The sequence below is a fragment of the Mustela nivalis genome (assembly GCF_964662115.1).
Source record: "Mustela nivalis genome assembly, chromosome: 7".
NCBI lineage: Eukaryota > Metazoa > Chordata > Mammalia > Carnivora > Mustelidae > Mustela > Mustela nivalis.
In genome coordinates, this window is record NC_139026.1 from 145,233,583 (window position 1) to 145,249,922 (window position 16,340).

At 46.4% G+C, this 16,340-nt stretch overlaps 1 long non-coding RNA gene across 1 annotated transcript; it reads right to left on the reverse strand.

Annotated features, from left to right (window-relative positions):
• Window positions 1-12,871: 12,871 nt before the first annotated feature.
• Window positions 12,872-16,295, reverse strand: LOC309868767. Its single transcript, XR_014313835.1, has 3 exons — window positions 16,128-16,295; window positions 14,722-14,758; window positions 12,872-14,081 (listed from the first exon to the last, which is right to left on the reverse strand). It is a non-coding gene; the product is annotated as an uncharacterized lncRNA (long non-coding RNA).
• Between the last annotated feature and the right edge of the window lie 45 nt (window positions 16,296-16,340).

Consider the following 16,340-nt stretch of genomic DNA (forward strand, 5'->3'; position numbering starts at 1 on the left):
AGTATTAGGAGACACCACCCAGGTGTGCCTGTCCTCAGAAGGCACTCTGTTGTGAATGACAATGAATTTTTTAAAAATGCATCCATTTTCATGCTCCTGCATTATGAGACTGTGTTACAACATGTTTAAATAAATCGTACGGCCAGGTCCACCTGGGCATGAAGGGTGCGCGGTTGCGAGGGTGAGTGGAGGACCCCCGTGGTTACGAAACTATCTCCTCAGTCGGTTCCTTGGGCTCCCACTGGTAGGTGAGCTCCGTGTGTCTGGGAGGGGCTTGGCGCTGAGCTGGGGTCTGGGCCACATTTGGTGAAGAAACCGCTTTCTGGAACCTGTTGTTCAACTGCAAACCTGCCATGGGGTTGGGGTGCAGCTTATCTGCACCACCGCTGGGCCTGGACTGCGGCCATGGGCCTCTCCGGGATAGGAGGCTGCAGGGACACGGGCCCCTTGACTCCTGAGAAATAGCAACGAAGACACAGAAGAAAAACTGCTTATCTTATCACAGAAGGTAGAGTTCCAGGCGATCCTGATGGTCTGTGGGACTTGACTCCACTGACACCAGCTTGCTTCCCAAAGCCCTTTGGGGCGAGCATTCTCAAATCCCACAGACCTTCATTCCCCAGCACCTGGGACGTAGGCGCTTCCATCTAACAGGATGAGTCTGTAGGCCAGCCTCTGGTCATGTCAACCACACCTGAAAAATGTTCTTTCGAAGTGACTGTGACCGGGGTAGGGGGCACGCTCTTCCCTCAGAGTCCCTCTGATCGTTGCCTCCGTGGTGGTGTCCCTTGCTACACTGGCTTCCTTTCTGCTCAACTCCCAGAAAGATCCCTGTCCTGAGAGACGACATGGGGTGCCACCCTTGTGCGACACCCACTCAGCATGCGTGACCTTAACTGTTCTAAGGGAAACAGAGACAATCGTGGGCAAAATTCGCTCACGTTGGAGGGAGAAAGGACTGGGGTGCCTCGTGTAAGACCCAGAGCTTCTGTAGATGGCTCGGAAGCCAGCTGGGGTCACCCAGCACAGGCCACCCAGGGGGTTGTGGGGAGTCTGGGTGGGAGGGCACAGGTGGACCAGCCAGAGCAGGTGCCCCTCCGCCACGCCAGGGGCCGACCCCGTGACAGGTAACGTGGTGTCTCAGAGCATCAGCGATCGTGTTTGAGTGACAGTGGAGGTGACGCCCGCCTTGCGGACTCCTGATAGACCTCAGGATGGTTACACAGCTGCGGAGCACACGCGTGGGCTTGTTTCAGAGCTGGAAGGCTGTAGCGGGGTACGGAGGCTTGAGCCTGCATCGAAACAGGATTCTGCTCTCTGTTCACCAGCGAAGGGCCTCAGAGCCGCCTCTCCCTTCACCTCCGCTTACCCCCTGGTTTCATCAGCAGCAAAATAGGCAATAATAGTATCATGAAGTGAACATGCTGATGAGAGTGAGTGCGGCAAAATGGATATTGATTCGGGTTTATCTCTGCGTCTCTGTCCTCTGTCTACCGTCCACCTGTCATGTCCCATAACCCATCCGTCACCCACTAGCCTCTACCTACCCACCCATCACCCACCTATGTTTCCCTCCACTCGTGGCCTAAACATACTCCACGGTGAACGGCAGCCCTTGTCGTAGGCATCTTCCTGAGGATTTTTTCTGAATTGCACTTTCATTGGAACACTATACTTCCTGTACCGAATCATGTTCTTCTAACCCAGGACTCATTTATAAAATCATTTCACTGACTCTCTCATGTGGGACTTCTGTAGCTGTGTGATGACAGTATTTTGGAAAGAGAAGGATAAAGTCTCCCTGCGTTTCCTGATGCTCAGGCAGGGCATTTAACCAGCTCAAATCATCACCACCTGTCTCGTCGCAGATGCCTCCCACCCGACGTGGACCGGCCTGCGGCTCACCCGTCCCATCCATTTCAACCAGGTTCATCACGGACACCGACCTCGACCCTTAGCTGGGTCCCATCAATCGCTGAGCAAATTCCTTTCTTCAGCTCCTGGCCTGACCGGAGGCACCTGCCAGCGCAGAAAGGACGGCGGGCGGGAGGAGCTCAGCTGAGCAGAGAGAGTTCTACCAGCTCCTGCTGGGAGAGGCGGGAAAAAACAAAACAAAAACAAAAAACAAACAAACAAAAAACCCCCCAAAACCCACCAGAACTTATAAGACAAAAACAAATACAAAATCAGAGCACTGACACCATCCTCATACATACCTTCCTTTAGAGAAAATAAAATAGCAGCAGGAGGGGAAAAGGAAAAACACAAACAAGGCGTGAGGAGGAGAAGGGCAGCACGGATGCGGTGAGTACGGCCTCCCCACCGGTGAGTAACACGTGAGTGATGCTTACGACAAACCAGGACTTGGATGGTGAAAAGCAGAACCAAGTCAGCGACAATCAACTGACTGCTCTCAAAAGCGTGGGAAGGAAAGACAGTACTTCGGGAGCGTGGGTCCCAAAGTGGGGACCTCACAAAGCTTAGTCACAGCCTGGGTGCACCCTGTGGATGTCAGGCAAGTCCTTGGGGTGGGGGGGGATTCCCCACCTGATTTGGAAACCCGTTTCCAGCAAAATCCTGCGCACAAAGGCTTACAGCGTCATTATTCATTATTCCAGAGATTGGAACAAAGATGTCCTTCCGTAGGATGATAGATAATCAAACTATGGAACAAGCAGAAACATTCTCCAGCAAATCAATGGAATGAGGCACTAGACAATGCAGGGCTAAGGGTGAGATTAAGTGGGAAACGCCGGGCTGGAAAGGCTGAGAGCTCCATGAGCCCTTTGACGGGCGGTTCTAAGAGAGGCATGGCTGAGAGACGGAAGGGCCCCCTGGCTGCCCGCGGCTCGGGGGGCCACGGTGGTCGGGCAAAGCAAGGGGCGAAGCTACCAGTGGTGCTGCAGGGGTGGAGGGAGGCCGCAGTGCCCTTGTCAGAACCCTGACAGCTTCACGGCACGCAGAGCAGGCCTCAAGGTGCGCAAATTTAGTGTGCGTATCTACAGCTACATCGAGAAACCCCAGAAAGGAGCGCAGAACGTCACAAAACAATTGAACTCTACCGCAGTCATGTGAGGCAATCTCACGGCACGAGTCGCTAGGAAACGAGAGGGACCTAAGCCCACATCCAAACCAACTGTGTACAGCGTGGTACACTAGCTGCTGAACTTGTTTCCCGTGCGTGTACAGACGAACAACCCTGCAACCACTACCCGTGTGGACTGGGCTCGAACAGTTCCATGAGTGGTGGTGGACGTGGCCGCAGGAGCCCGTGCTCTCATCCAGGTGCTGGAGGTCAAAGAAAACAAGGCAGGCGGATGCAGGGACTCCCGCCGTGGTGGATGAGAACTGGACACAGCGCTACGACTCCCGGGGAGCTGAGTGTGCAGAAGCGTTTACACCCCTGTGTGTACACGCGGGTGACCTGCACACACATCTCCTCGCTGGGTCAGCTGAGAGGTGTAGAAGGAGCGGCCACCACCAGCGATGGGAGCAACAGTACATCTAGATGTGTCACCATTCCCCGATAACGTGGCTTCTTGGAGATGAGCCTGCTTCTGGGACCAAGGCAGGAAAGGCACACGATGATCCTGAAGCGCCCGAAAGATCCAGAAAATAAGGACGTGTTAGACACACACACGGAGTCGATGATGGGCTTTGCCAAAGGAATGCAGGAGCCGACTGAGGCATTCTCAGTGGCCAAAGCTGGGACACTCCATCCGAAAGGGAAGATCCAGTAGTGCGGACTGGGTTATTATGCAAAATAGAACCTAAATACCCACGAGTCCAGAGTGATATGAAGAGAAGATTACAGACTTGGAGGACAGGAGACACATCTCCTGTGCAGAAGAATCGCTAACATTTATTGGACAAGGGGGTCGGGGTAAGACGTTCCGCACATGTGCTCTCCACAGAGTGGGTGTTGAAAGACGGTACCAAGGACAACTCCACGGAGGAAGAACCTGGCACAGAGCACTCCGCTGGCGGTTCCAGCTCAGCTTCCGCAGGAATGTCCCGTTACCAGGACCTCTCCCTCCCAGGTGTGGTGAGAACAGAACTCGGTGATCTCCCTCCAAAATACACATACTCTCCCTCTATTCATGAGAGAAACATCTGAGAAATCTGAAATTGGTCCATTCTACAAAATTTGGCCACTACTTCTCAAAGCTGACAAGGCCATCATCGCAAGCAAGGAGAAGTGTGAGAAACCCTCAGAGTCAGGGAGATGTCATATGATTCTGGAACAGAAAAGGGACGTCATGTGGAAGTCAATGGAATATGGATAATACATGGACTTTAGTTAATGATCGCATATCAATACTGGTTCAGTAATTGTGACAAATATGCCCTATTAATCTACTGAGACAGTCGTTAACAGAGGACACCAGGGGTGGGTCGTATGCGTGCCCTTATACAACATCTTCACGATATTCCTATAAGTGAAAAACGATTCTAAGACCAGAAGTTTCTCTAAGAAAACCATAGGACGGCATAATATTATTCAGAAAGAAAAAAATACTTCATTCCCTCTTCAATGGTAGGTATGAGTGGGTTAAAACCAGCGACCGCCAAGTGGGATTGCTTGACTTAAGATTGCTTCACTCTCTCAAGGGTTGAGGACTCCAGACTAGGGACCAGGGTGAAGGGCCCTGTGAAAGGGGTCAAGTGGACGGTCTCTGCAACCCGAAGGTGAGGAAGCAGACACGCGAGCGTGACCATCGCAGGCTCTGCCCAGATGAGGTCCGGTTGACCTTCAGAGAGACACTCCTCCTCGGACGCGGATCTTCTTTCTTTGGCACATTAGCGGGGTTCTTCTCCCAGGCAGTGGAAAGCACAGTCCGAGAAGTGGACGCGAGCTGAAGAGGACCCGCTGAGGAGGTCGCAGGTCTGGGGGAGCCCGGAAGGTCCCTGTGTGCGCGCAGGTAACAGGCTCACCTGGCGGGGGCGGCGCGGGCCGGGGCGCGGGCTGGGGCGCGGGCTGGGGCGCAGCGCAGAGGCAGCCTGAGCGCGTCTTCCCGCGGCGCAGTGAGTCATCCGCAGAGCCACGGAGAGATGGAAAATTAATGAGGCCGATTTTAGGATCAGGGCGCTCATTAGAGTGCCATGTGTATGCTTTGAATTAGAATGGGAACCACAGAACAAAGGACTCGGAAGGGTGTTCTTTCTCCTTTAATTGTTCCGAGCTTCCATCTCTAGACAGCTCCGCGCAGGCCGCCCTGGGGCGGTACCACCTGAGCCGTCAGAACCGCTCAGCCCCGGGGCGGTGGGAACTCCTGTCCCCTTCAGTTCAGCAACCGTCACAGCTTGGGATGAGCGCGGGAGCAGAGTGGCGCGCCGTCGCTGGCAGGGCAAAAGGTGCTCTTGTCTTGTGAGTGTTCGGTGATGACATGCATTTTAACAGTATTGCCATGCGGGAATGACATAAGTGGTGACACCATTGAAATGCATCAGCCTATGTTTTAAAGTATTAGGAAAGTTTTGAGAAGCAGAAAAATGAGCCAGACGGGCGGGCACCGAGAGACAGCTGCAAGAGGCAAAGCCCATGTCCGTGAGTTTGCATAAAGCACCGTAGCGGGTCACTGGTCGGGCTGGAATTGGAAAGCTGGTCTCCTGCTTTATCTGATGACTCGTCTCCCTGAGAATAAGTTTGTGCACCATCTTGAGATTTGCACCATTTGTAGATTCATCGGATTTTTCTGGACTACTTGAGTACTCAATTCTGGACTGCTTGAATACTCAATGAGAGGCATCATTGTTACCAGTTTCAGGCTTTGAGATGGTAATTCCTGATAAGTAAATCACCGCTAAAGCATCACTATTTGGGGTTACCTACTTAGAACGATTTTGGATTTGTAAACCCTGATCTAACTGTAGACTGTGATCTACTATGCCTGGCTTTGAAAGTCCAATGATTTAAAAAATATGCTTTGTTTTTTTTTTTTTTTTTTTTTTTTTTTTTGCTGTATCTCTAAGTAAGGATTCAGTTAGAAACAAGTGACATTTAAAGGTAACCAATGCTGAAGAAAAGTTCTCAAATATTTTCTTTTTCCACCGGTAGCCTCAAATTCATGAATCAGAAGGTTGTTTATAATCAATTACTTTGCAATTTGTCAGAGTTACATAAATCAGGAAATTTGTTAGACATTATGAATCCCTAGAACAATGCATATTTTAATAAAACGAAAATATTGTCCATGAACAAAAATGCAAGAATAAATGGAAGCCTTAACTCTCTGTGTACACATAGCAGTCTAAATAATGAGTAGTATGTGATCATTTTAATTCAGCTCCAAATCTTTCCCATTTTGTTTTGTGTGATCAGTAGATATTCTTGAATTAATTGCAAACTGTTCTTTTTTTAAAGCCTCCATTATCTTCTATTGTGTGCAACAAGGGTAAGAAACAATGAAACATATGGGAGACATACAGAGTCCATAAAACCATAGTGAACAGGGGACAACCAAAATTATGATAATGTGAATTAGTCTCATAATACATAAGAACTGGAGTAAAAGATGTCTGCCATTTATTTTATATTTGCGTTTTTTCATATCCATAATTAGCTGTGATTTGGACCTATTAGTACATTTTTGTTATCGTATTGAATTCAGAGCTAAGTCCACTGCATACAAAGAGCCCTGTATGAGGGTTTTACCAAAGCAAGAGCAATCTGCTCCCTTTGCAGCTGCCCGTGGCTATGATCTCTGTTGGGGCAACAGAAGCCTGGCTGGGAATTTAAAAGAATTTCTGGAGAATTAGATGACCACAGGGAGTTTTGAAAAGCTTTGACATATTGTCAGTCATCCAGAAGGCTGTGTGCATGGGGGAGTCTGTGTCGATGCCCCGGGAAGACGTGGGGCAGGAGGAGGCTCCTACTGCTTATCTAGCTAACCCTGCAGCCCTGTCCAAGCAAAAGAGAGAACTAAGCCTGTTTTGTGATTTTTCCCGAAGTTTGGAGATACGCCTTCCCCCATAGAGCTGCTTGGCCAAGGGTAGGAGACAAACAGGCAAAGCATTTGAAACAAATCTTCCAACCTGTCATTGGCAGACCCCTACATTATACCAACCCCGGGGTTAGTATAAACCGGACTTAAAATCAAACAAGTTAAAAAAAAAAAAAATCCAGCAGTAAACTCAACAGCAACAAACTGAAGGCAATACAGAAACTACAGAATTAACCCCGAAGAAAAACAAAACCACTCACAGGATGCCTGCCAAAAATAAAAAGACCCTGGGGGAAGGATCCGAAACCAGAGTTGCTACAATGTATTATCAAAACAGTTAAGTTTCAACAACAAAAATAAATAAAACGTGCAAAGAACAGGAAAATGCACCACATACACTGGGGGGGCGGGGGAAGCCGCCAACAGAATATGCACCTGATAAATGCAGTAGAAAAAAGCTCTTAATAAACTTTAATAAATATCTTCAAAGAAGTAAAGGGAAGTATGTTGAACAAATTATAATAAAATATAATAAAACATATCTCACCAAATAGAGATTATCAACAGAGACATATAAATTATAAATAGAATTCAATAAAAAATATGGAATTGAAAAGTATAGTAACATAAGTGAAAATTTAACTAGAGGGGCCCAAGGACCCATTTGAGCTTGCAGGACTGGAGGCCAAGTCAACAGTGATAGTCCAATGTTGAGAACTGAAATGAAAAAGAGGGAGCAAAAGTGCACAGAGATTCCGAAGCCTGCAGGACTCCATCAAGCCGACCTCTCCGAGGCATGATTGGGGTCCCAGAAGGAGGAGAGAAATATGAAACAACAGAAAAAAAAATTTGATGACAAATATTCATGCAGAAATCCAAGAAGCTCAATGAATTCTAGGTGGAATTCTAGGTAGAATGAATCTCTAACGGATTCAAAATTCGAACCCAGAGATATCCCAATTAAACTGAAGAAAATTACAAAAATAAGCCAAGGCATGCAAACATTTTAGCACAATACTTGGCACAAAATCTTTGCTCAATATTCATTAGCAGTTGTTGATAATGTGCATAAGATACTATTCATCAAGAGGTTAACATTTATTGGAATACTGCTGGGCAGACATGTTTATCCATTATCTCATTAAATTCTCGTTGGAAAATCTCCCTTTCTTCTCAATCTCACTGCCCTATCCTCCTCTGGTTTACTCTCTGCCCTCATCTGAATGGATCTCATCACCTTCCTGTTGTTTCTCCAGGAACTACCACGACACATTCCCTGCATCATTGTCCAAATCATCTTTCCTATAGAAATTTGATACTGTGCTTTCTGCTTACATGTCTACACTAATGTCCTACTTCTCTCTCTTAGGACAAAGTCTGTATGTCTTGCCAAGCCTTGTCTCAGCTGTTCGTCTTCCTCCCTCAAGAATCCAGATGTAGGACTTCACTTGGTTCTCAAACTAAACTTAGTTCTCAAACTCGGCCGTAAACTCTTCTTCCAAATGGTTGATTAATCTAGCGTTAGCTCAGATACCCAGTTCTCAGAATGGCACTCCTTCCATGACTTTTACACTCTGATGGGACCCTTGCTTTTTGCTTCTAATGGTGCCACATGAGCCCCCTTTGTGATACTCTTCACAGATGGTTGTAATTACTTTTTAAAGTATGTCTTTCTTGCTAGTCTCTAAGCCTCATGGAAACAAAAAAATAGCATGATTCCATTCGCCACCAAAAATGCAATAATTAACTGAGTCCTGGTATTGGTTAGATGGATTGGAACAGTATTCAAGGACAGCTGCATTTTCTTTCAAAATCTGGGATTCTCCCAAGAGTGAGTGTTTGCCAACTAAAATGAGAAAATTCACTTTGGGTAGATACTAGAGAGTATTTTATTGTTTGTTCAAGATGGTACAGTGAAGCATGTAAATACACCTAGGGAACACACACAGAGCTAAAACAGGATCATGTAAATACACCTAGGAAACACACACAGATCTAAAACAGGATCTGTAATAAATTATAGCAAGAAAAGCAATGTTTCAAGAGGTAGTGATTGAGATATGTCTAATCTCTCATGTTTGCCTCTCTTTCCAATTTTTTGCTTGCCCCACCATCCACCCCCTGCCTGTCTCTTGTTCCCTCCCTTCTACCGCTGTGGTGTTTCTGTGAAGAACTGTTACCCTTGACCCACTTTTGTGTGTTTGGCAGACCGAGCTAAACCAAGGCAGGAGAGAACAGTTGGGAGTCAGAGATAGATATCGGACGTGAAGGCTAGAAATGTATTCAAAATTGTTATGTGGCAAGGTTTCCCTTGTTTGGTTCTGTGGAACTGAACCGTGGTGAGGGTGCGGCCTAGTGTGTGAGCAACCGAGATGGGGACGTAGCATGAAGAGTGAATCCTTGAACTTCAATGGGAACTTGGACTTGCAGCCCAATAGTCATCTAAACATTTAATGTCCGGTGAATCACTCATCGTGCATGTCTCAGTTTTTCCACCTGGACAATTAGGATGACGATATGGTGCATGTAAAAAAGTCAACGATGAAAATACCCAGGAATCTAGCAATATACCTGCCAGACACTGATATCATGTGAGACTTACTCTTTTTCTCTGATGACTACATATATTCGTTTAGATATTAAAATCTTACCCACAGTCCCACGCCCATTTTATCCATATATTCTCAGTCTGTTCTAACCACCATTATCTTCTCCCTCTGAAAACCACAGAACTTCCATCTCTGACATCCACGTGAAATTAAGAGGCGTTGTCACTATTCCCTGTGTGACCTTGGACAAGCTACTGTACTTCACTTAGCATCAGTTTTCCTTCTGTTTTTCCACAAAATGGGGCTAAGGGTCGTGTGGGTCTGGTGGGACAGTTCTGAGGATTCGGTGGGACCACACACATGAAACAGTGAATGCTGTGTCTGGAAGGAGCATCACTGATTTCCATCTTACCTGTTCTTTTATCTGAACGCACGCAACATGACTCTATTTTTCATGTAGCTCAGGATTATTTTCCACCTGCACTGGACAGTGCGGAAGGGATACCAGTTTCCACTGTCAGCTAAAGAGTTAATCATTTCCATAGTATATAAGAAGAGGGCGGGGGGCACAGTACAGATCCCAGGCATCGACTCCGAGGTGTGTGTGCTGTGCTGGGACTAGCTCATGTCACCTTACCCCAGCCTATCACCCATGCTGCAGGGAGGACCCGTGAGTGTGCATGGACCAAAGGACTGACAGTGGATTGTAACCCAAAGTGTGGTCTACTTAAGCAGAAAATGAAACTCTATCTTTAAAAATTATCTTGATCTCTAAAGGGAGTCTAATACATACATATGTATACATACTGTCACCAAACAGCATCTGAAAAGAGCTCCTTGTGGAGGTTTATAGAAGTAAAGGAGAGACATCCAGAAACAATAGTTGTGTACAAAATGGAATTTCAAATTCTGAAAAAAATCTCAATTGTTTTTAACCTTTTGCTCATTCAATTTTCTCATCAAATACTCCTTTGAATGGCTTCTTGGATCGACAAGAAAGTAAATGCATTTCATATGGTTAATGTGACATCCTTTTCCGTGGCTTCACAGCAAAGATGTTATTTTTATTGTCGGGTTACAGAAAAGGAAGGTGATTCTGAGCATTTCTTTCATGTCTTTCTTTTATCATGAATCACAAAGAAAATGCAACTTAAGTGTTAGAGCTGCTGTTACCAAATGCTGGTGATGAAATAAAACAAAGAAAACAGAATCATTCCCTGTTTTCTCAAAGTGTGGACACTCCCCTCCCCAGTACCACACCCACTTGCCCTGCATCCGTGTCCCCCTGGGGAGTCCTCACCCCACCCAGCATAAGGCTTCACAATCCTCTTACTCAAAATATGCTTCTTTTTTGATTGTATTGATGTTTTATTGAGCCATTAGGCTTAGTATTGTAATCAGTAGAGGTGAGATCAATAGAAAGGTCATTGCTCCTCTTTTCTGAGGATGATCAGAATCCGGGGAAGGAGGTGCCCGCCAAGCAGGAAACAAAGACGGGGCATCACCATTCCCGAATTTGACACGTGCTGTGCCTCAATGGAGCAAGGTTCTCCATAACAGGATGTGAGGGGCCGGCAGCCCTTCCGAACTGGTCACTGGGGCAAAATGTCCTTTGCCACAGGCAGTCCTTTAGAGTTCACTGTATTCCACCGTCCCAGATGCCGGCGGTCCTGCATACAACTTCCTCCCTTTATGCTTGCCAGAAAGAATGGATAGAGTTCTGCATAATCTCAGCACCTATTAGAAGTATCAAAGTCAGTTAGGTGTGCATCGAAGCTCCAGGAAATAATTTACATTACACTGATAGGAGCAGTTGAGGGAAGCGTCTATCTTCCGGAAGTGTGTTTGTAACCTGGAAGCCAGTGCGCGTATGGTCAGCTCACAAAATAACCAAAATGGACAGCTGCTACATTAGAAAACCAGATTATTATTCTGCAAGGCAGTGAAACCATAACCAACAGGAGTATATTCTCCACTGGAAGGAAATCATTTGCTTATTACCAAAAAATAAATTTAGTTTTCTGAAAATTAATAAAAAACACTACCTAGTCAGGGCTTTAACCAACAATAAATAACCAACCATAAATAGTAATTAGAGAGAAGTTTTGTGCTCAAGAAAGCCAGCAGGCTTTTAGGCATAGTGCTCCAGCCTTGGGTGACATGGAAAGGTCACATGACCTTTCTCTTATCCCTTATTTCCAAATTCGGCACACTTTTTCTTGACATTTTCAACTATATAAGTGATAGGTTTGCCTTGAGTGTTTTTCTGAATTTAAAATTCACACGGTCCCCATGGTCTGATTAGCACAAACATGCTAAGGAGGACAGTGGGCCCCAGGCCTGGAAGCCAAGACTGTCCCCGGAAGGCTGGTAGGAAACAGGGCAGACCAGGGCACCGACGGGTTCATGCTTTTGATCACACAGTTGGCTTTTGCGATCTTCTCTTGGGATGCGGTGATAAAGCTGTTTTTTCCTCAAGAAGATACAATCAAATGAAACATGTGGTTTATCCTATCTTTTATCCTATTTTTTTTTTCCCAAAGAGAATCAAGATCTATTTTGCAGAAACGCTATATACCAAATTACACACTACGCAGGGAAATCGGAGAGCATCCCAATAGGAGTGGCAGACATTTTCTTAACCTTCTTCCTCTCCTGTGTTCTCGACCAGCCATGTCTTTGTGTCGCTGCGGATGGAAGAGCATTTGCTCTGCAGACGTGTGATGGTGTCTGCTGCACTCACAGGACATTTCGTCCCCACTTCTAGGGCGGCTGACAGAGCCGGTCGAGGGCATTCTGTGGGTCCAGCGCTGTTTGGGTGTGCATCTCCTGCACCTCCTTGAAGACTTACTCTCCTGTCCAGAGGCAGGTGGGAGGGGGGGTCGACCTCCACAAAGTGGTGTACCATTAGTGAATAAAATACGGTCTCTTCTAAGCCCAAAATAACGCTCCCGTATCTTCCCAGGCAACTAAGCGTACATAAGAGAATACAAATGTCTTGATGCAAATGTATCTGAGAGAAATGACCTTTGAAGTTGAACCCACATTACAGTATCGATGATGCAGCTCTAATCCTCGGGGACTATGTGGCCCGGGAAGAAAACCGGGGTGGGGACTATGGCAGCTGGAAGGAGGTGGGGGGTGGACAGGGCCAGACCATCAAGGGGAGGGGAATCCTCTTTCCAGGGACAACTTTCCAGGTGTCCTCGCGCGGGGGCTCGTCTCTGCTTTCTTTAGCTAAAATTCGGGAGAGGTAGGGACGCAGTCAAGAATCTTACGGAGGCAGAAGTAACAGGGTTTGGTAAATAAATGGGTGTGGAGAAAGGAGGTGACAAGTGAAAGACCCTGAGTTAGAAAAACATTTTCATTTAAGGACGAGAAAGTTCTAAAATAGATTTATTTTTGACACTTGCCCCGGTAACCTATGCATTATCTGCTTCCGAAAACAGTCGCATTAGCTCTTTGATGCTTCCGATGGTGTTTTTATGATCCTACTTCTTTCTTTCAACCCTATGTTGAAATACAGAGTAAGTCTGCCCTCCCTCTGTCTCTGTCTCTGTCTCTGTCTCTGTCTCTCTCCTCCCCGTCTCCACTCTCCCTGCCAGTCTTCTCTGGTTTTCTCGTTTGCTAGGCATCAAACACACTCATTCTTCTCAACAACGTATTTTAATGAAAAATCTTTAAGAGATCAGAAATATGAAAGATTGAGATCCCATTTTGCTTAATTTATGGTGTTTTGAGTATATCTCTTTGAATAATTTTTTAGTGTGTTTGGTGTTTCAAGACCTCATTGGACTAACAGAGGTTACTGGTATCAACATTTTGCACTTGGATAGACGTGGAGACACCTGACTCCCTTGATCTCCCCGTGGTTTAAATATGCGTCCCGAGTCTCTCCTCTTCATACACAAATACCGAGGGCTGTAATGTGTGCTTCCACCTCTCAAAAATGACTCGTGAAACTCATGAGGAAGGTAGCTCATTGCATTTGCTTATATTACTTGGCTACTTATATTTCTGTTGTATTTCTATGGCTGTTTTTACCCATTCCAACGCTCTTGTTTTCCTTTCTGAAGTTCCGTGTTTTCGTCTCCCATTTCCTCTCCCCGTGGGGAAATTCCTCTACCATCCCCTTCAGGTAGGTTTCTTGGTGGTGGTTTCTGAGTTTGGAAGGTCTGCCCCCATGCCCCCTTCCGTATTCACGAAGTGTATTGCACGGAGTAGAGAATTCACATGTCCCAGTGTCCCAGTCACATCAGCGGAACCGAAGGACGCAGGAACCCTTCCTTTTCGCCTCTGGAAACCTGGAGAACACACCAGGAACTCACCACCATGTCATGCCTCACCTCCTGGGTCCCTTCCGGTAGCGTGCTGTGTGCAGGTGTGGGGCGGGCGGTGGCTGCGCTTGTGACACGGAGGACCTGGAGGGGAAAAGGCGACTCCTTGTTGGCTGGAAGTGTGATTTTGTTGCACGTTAGTTCGACGGATTTGAAGGTTGAGGTTTGCTCTTCTCCACAGGATATGAGTGATTCAAATGAGTTCTTGAACAAATAAGAAGAGAGCAGCCATTTCTTCTCTTAATGACGTCCTGAAAATTTGAAATTGTTGCATTTATGTTAGAATATAATTTCCTCAAGATGCAACGTAGTCATCAGCATTTCTTTTACCCTGTAGGATGTTAGTCTTTTCTGTAAAAATCTGTTCATTTTGCCTCGACAATAACCTGGTTCTCAGAAATTCAGCTTCAATATTGGCTCACTGAGGAGTAGCGCCCCTTTAACAGATAGGAGTCGACACTGAACGTAATGGGATCACCGCTCATAAGGAGGTCTAGGTGACAAAACGGATGCTTATTTAATGGCTTTATTTTTTCTCTTGCTTTTGGCTGCTTTACTTCCTCCTTCCTGCCTGTGCCTCATAAGAAAGCACATGAGTCTGGATCAGTGGACATTTCTAACACTGGTTAGGTCAGTCTAGAATTGCACCAGACTTGCCGTTCCATTTTGAAGAAATTAATCATATTCTCCACCCCCACACTTTCTCCTGAAACACATTTTAACTTACAGATGAATTTAAAATTAGCACCAAGAACCTCCACATCCCTGTGATTCCTTCTCCCCAATTCCTCGGCTGTTAGCGTTTTACCTCGTTTGTTCTGAGACCTCCCTGCCCCATATCCTGTCTTTATCTCTATCTACACACACACACACACACACACACTCACTCACCATTATCGGGTCTCTTCCAGAATCATCTGCGAGCAGGCTGCAGAGATGGAGATAAAGAAAGTGCACTAAGGATTTACCTTTTAAGACTCGTTGTAGCAGACTTTGCAGAATTTTACTTTGTATCTCACAAACTAACAGGGAAACAATCATATACCATCAACAGATAAGACTCCGCATCAGGAAACCAACGCGGATGCAATGCTTCACACCCAAGCACACTTCCACCCAATTCCCAGCAACGCCTCTCTGCTTTTCCCAGGCTCAGGATCCAGAATCTCACCCTGCATTCAGGATCCTGTGGTTCAATCTCCTTCAACCTCAAAGAGCTTTTTGAATTGTCCCTGTGTTAACCTTGGTACATTTAAGGGGACCATGGTCAGGGGCCATCTGAAGTTTTTCTGTGTCCCCTCAGAGCCCACAGTGGCAGGAGGGTCGGAATGCCCTTCTCAGTGTGTATGTCACCTCCTTCCACCAGTGGACCTGTTAGCCCGGGTCACCTTGTCTGCTGTGCCTCTTAAGCATAAAGTCACCCCTTTCTCTTTGAAATTAATGTACATTATCCAAGGAGACTGTTGAGCTAATGCCTTATTTCTTACAGAAACCCCACTCCATGGCTCTGGCATCCGCGGATATCTCCTGCTGGTACCAACAGCCACAGCCACGGTGCTGGTGGCCAAATGGTCATTTCCTATTTCCCTCCGTCCTTCTGCATTCACTGGTTGGGATTTTTATCATAAGGAGAAGCTTTCCTTCCTCGTGTATTATCTATTTACTTCTTATATTCATTTGTTTGTTTACTCATGTGTTTCTGTTTTATTCCGTGAATTGAAACGCATTATCATAGATTTTTCGATGCTTAAATTGTCCTGAATTTAACCCTGTTAAGCCCCTTCAAGTTGGCTCTTGCACCCTTCCCATCCTTGGAAGCCGTTCATCCTGGAGTAAGTTATCCTAAGTCCACCTCCCTCCCTCAGCCCTGGAATCCGCCTCTTATCCAAGGAGTCCCGCCCCCTCATTGGAAGATGGCTAGGAGAAGCTGACATCTGGGTGTCAGGTGTGTTTACAGATTACGCCAATGGAAGCAGGGAATATGTACATGTACGTACACACACATAGGTACACACCGGTACATGTGTAGCCATGCTTTTTTCTACTCATGTTATGCAATTAAAAAAAAATGAGTTCAGAGATGCCTGGATGGCTCAGTCCGCTGAGCATCTGACTCTTGGTTTCAGCTCAGGTGGTGAGCTCGGGGTCCTGACACCGAGCCCTGCCCTGGGATACACACTCGGCAGGAGTCTGCTTGAGACTCTCTCTCCCTATCCTGCTGCCCCATCTTCCAGTCTCTCTCTTTCTCTCTCTCAAATACATAAACAAATCTTTCAAAGAAGGAAAAGAATTCATACCTGTGTCTGCAATTCCAGCCCAACACTTCAAGACTTTTTTAGCCTTTTCTCTTTTCTTGGTTGTAATTCCCTCCTCTGACCTTGAAAACAAGGGTACCTGTTATCCTTAATACATTTACTCATTGGTCCAGTCTCTCTGTTGTTTTCTCAATGTCCAATGTCCCACGTGCACACGTGACCTCTTTTCCCTTCAATCTCCAGGACCCCCAATCT